A 4,402-nucleotide genomic window follows, 5' to 3' on the forward strand; every position below is an offset into this window, starting at 1 on the left:
ACCAAACTGTTATTTAATATATTTCTTTTCTAAAATTAGAGAGTAATAAATCATTCAACTGTACACCCCAATTTTTTCTCCATAGACATAATTAAATCTAAACTTGATGACATGCAACAGTTCATGAAAAACTACACTCACTGGTAAAATAATTCACTCGGGGCCGGTTTATCAATTGCAATGTTGAATATCCATCGGATAATATTAACCTGTAGGTAAAGTCGCATGGTTTTTTTTTTCTACACATTATCCACAAGTTTAGCAACTGATGAATAAGGAATGTTGGCAAAAGTGATAAATAAATACACTCAATAGTGTTTTCGTGGGTATTCTAGTTATTACAAAGAATGATAGGGTCTAAGTCCATTTGATTAATCCCTCTAGAATTAGTAAATAATTAGATAAAACTCAGATTTGATTTATTTGTCTTGAAATTGATTTATCTGTCGGACTTATTCTAAACTGTAAATAGTTTTTCGCACATTTAAACATCTTTAATTTAATAACCAAGTCTTTTCTGTTAATAGACATGTTTTTTTTATTTTGGTTCAGAATAATGGTTATTTTAAATGATGACATAGCCCGAGCTGATGCCTTGACCAGAGAAGGCCGGAGCCTGCGGTACATTACCGAAACGCTTGGGGTTGCGAAGTCTACCATTCACGATGCACTCCGGAGTCTCCAGGAGATTGGTAGCTACGATAGGAGGGCCGGCAATTGGCGACCAAGGGCAACAACCGCAGTAGACGCTAGATTTATTAGGCTGTCGGTATTGAGAGACCGATATTTAACGACTCCTAAAGTTCGGGAAAGACTTAAAGTGGTTCGAAATACACGTGTAAGTTCAGACACAGTACGGCGGAGGGTGAAATCGTATCAAGGCGACCCCAGGGCCCCAACTCCTGGAAAGGCATCGAAGAGAAAGGCGATTATTTACCGATCAGTATTCTCAATGGATTCTGGAGCAATGGGGAACAGTTTTATTGACGGATGAGTCTCGATTTGGTCTATACCACTCAGACGATCGAGACAGAGTGTGGAGACGACCAAGGGAGCGATTTGCTCAATGTACTATTTGTGGATCATGGCCTATTGAAAGGAGATCAGTTATGGTTTAGGGTGGAATTAATTTCCACGGAGGTACATCGAGGAAGTCCTCCTAGAGGTTATAATTCAATTTGCTCCATTTATTGGTGAGCGATTAATTTTAATGCAGGATAATGCTCCTCCACATTCCGCTAGAATTGTTACCGAATATTTGGAGCAAGTGGGGATCACAGTTGTGGACTGGCCTGAACGATCTCCCGATATGAATCTCATAGAGCATTTTTGGGATAATTTAGGGAGGCGTGTTAGACGTCGTCATCTTCCTCCTAGTGACTTAAATCAGCTCCACATTGCTTTTTGAGAAGAATGGGATGCTATGACGTTGAAGTACGTTCACAATTCAATTTCTTCGATGCCTAACAGGGTTAGAGCCATTCGCCGTAATACTCGCTATTAGAATTACATAAATTATTAGAAAACCTAATAAATATGGAGAATATTTTCTTTATTTTGTATTTTTTTGTAAATAATCAATAAAAAATATTCACTTCCATATACCAACAAATATATTGTACGCTGTGAAATTTTATTTAAACTTTTGTTCGTTGATCAATGATCATCATTTATTTTTTAATTTGATATGTTGGATTTTTTTGATTACTTATTGGATATTGATCTTTTGAATTCCTTCAACACGAAAGGAGGCCTTATGTAATGAGGAAAAGAGTGGATAATTTTGAGAAAAGGGATGAGCATGAATTTCATGCTAGGTTCGATCAGTTCATTTATTTTCTATAATATTCTTCTGCTTATTAGCAAGTCTTAGCAGTAAATTTCTCACTTCGAGAGAAAAATTGCTTCTTAAAGTAAGTAATTTCCATTTTTTTAAAATAAGTTTGGCTCACAAGAAACCAATAAAAATTGTCAAAGCTTACACAGACCGAAAACCGAATACATTTAAAAAAAAACAACATTTAGATTCAGATGCCAAACCTCAAATTGCTGATCTATTTTCCAGTGGCTTATCTGACAGTTGGACGTAAGAGATGATTATCTCGAAATTTACCCAATATCATAGAAATAATAAGGTACGAAGAAAGCTTAGTTATATTTTGGGCAGGTTCAATCCAGTTTTTAAGAAGAAATGAGTGATATTGCCGCCCAAATTAAGTGATCAGTCATAATTGGAAAAGAAAGATAGTTACGTGATCGATTTTTCATTTTTCAATCCTATTTATGGAAAGTAAATTGCCATAGAGCCCCCCTTCCGATCGATTAAGTGGAAAATTAGTCAACTTTTAAAACGTCTCAATTAATTCTTTAAGTTAACTACTAACAAAGGATAGTTTTTTTGCAAATAAGTGGGGTAAAATATTGTTAATCTCAAAATGTATGTTTCCTTGTGTATTATATTTAAAGAGGGAAAACTACATGGCGACATCAAGAATTACTGGTGCCGTCTATATGCAACATAGTTTAATTTTTGCTTAGTTATTAGATTAGATTAGAAAAACAGATGAAAGTTATTCTGTTGTCGAAAAACCCAATTTTCAATAATTACTGACAGTTAAGATTTATCTCACAGATAAATTGTAATTGATAAACCAGGCCTCCAACTTGATGATCTGATTATTAATCCATTTTAAAGTTAATCTGATTAATTTTTTCTAATAATGTAATTATACGGGTACGCCAGAGAAACTTACTTATTCGAAAAAATTCCCGAGGGGTCAGTTGGAGGAGTAGAGGAATGGATGGGAGAGCATCCGGAGGGGAAGTCCCCAAGTTTGTTCCCCCTCTAGTTAGTTGCCATAAGCTCTGGTCGAGAGAGCAAAGGGCATTCGCCGTTTCTAACAATCGCTTAATTGTTGCCACACAACGTGCCTTCCGCACTCGTTTTGAAATTCTTCCTCGCATACTTCTTCCGTAAATCAATTTTGTCGTGGGTTACCTCATTTCGGGAGTGCGGAAGTATCGCTAAACCCAGACTTGGACATCAAAGGACCACCAGAACTCCGGAAAATGTCGAAAGAGTGAAGCAGTCTCTTCGGCGGTACGCTCGCAAACATTCAGCTGTTCTGGTAATTTCTGACACCATTGTTCGACGAATTCTTCATGAAGACCTTCATTTCATCCCTATAAATTAGCTGTTGTGCAAGAATTGACTGAACGCGATTTTGTTGCCCGTCAAAACGCATGTGAAGTGTTGCTTCACAACCTGCCTCAAGATGCGGTCGTTTTTTTCAGTGACGAGGCACACTTTCACATTTCAGGACGCGTCAACAAATAAAACATGCGTTATTGGAGTGGTGAAAATCAGCGTGAATTTCACTGGAAGCCACTTCATTGTGAACGAGTTACTGTCTGATGTGCGATATCGGTAATCGGAATACTTGGTCCTTATTTTTTTGAAGAAAACGAACGTGGAGTTACCGTGAATGCAGCTCGTTACAATAACATGATCGAGAAATTTTTTCTTCCTCAAACAAATGAATCTTAGGGTTTAACAGATGTCATTTTCAGCACTGAATGATGAAAAATACTTGGGACATTGTATTCTCAAATAAAAAATAATTAAAACAATATCTGAAGTACTATTGTTTTTATTGACCTTTCAAATAAGTAAGTTTCTCTGGCGCACCCTATATAGAATATCGCACCTCCGGTCAAATAGTGTCATAAGTCAAAAAAAACAAGCTATCGAGTAATAATCGTTTGAAGTTAATTCTAACGTTATTTTTAATTTTTCGGATAATAACTCAAAAACTTACGAAGTTACTACAATGGCAGCTATTTACGTGACATAATTTGAGATAAGATTTCTAGAACCAATAGTACGATAAAAGAGATTTTGTAATTTTTTGAGTTATGACACTATTTGAGCGGAGGTGCGATACTATAAATGTTTGGAATTTTAAGAAAATTTTGCTTTATTTTTTACAGAGTCGTAAAGTCTATTAATTCACTTTTAACACCACATGCTTCCACTAGTCCAATTTTCATAATTACATTGTTAAGTACACGTTTCGATAACAAAATTATCGTCCTCTGAAGGTAAACTGAAACTTACCAACTGACCTACTTAGAAATACTAAATTTTTCTGCTAATAAAACTTTTCCATTAGGAAACACAGAAAAAATTAGCTCTGGTACTGTTTATATAAATTGATTGGAAAATATATTTATTTTAAAATTAGTTTATAAATACAAGACTTTGAAACCATTATGAAGTAATCCTAATAATCGCATACTGGATTTGGAAAAGATTCACGAAATTAGTGACAAGAAATATGTTGGGCAAACAAAGAGATCTGTTTATGCCTGGTTTAAAGAGCACCTAGCTCAATTTAAATAT

This window comes from Diorhabda sublineata, chromosome 11, assembly GCF_026230105.1.
Source record: "Diorhabda sublineata isolate icDioSubl1.1 chromosome 11, icDioSubl1.1, whole genome shotgun sequence".
Lineage (NCBI taxonomy): Eukaryota > Metazoa > Arthropoda > Insecta > Coleoptera > Chrysomelidae > Diorhabda > Diorhabda sublineata.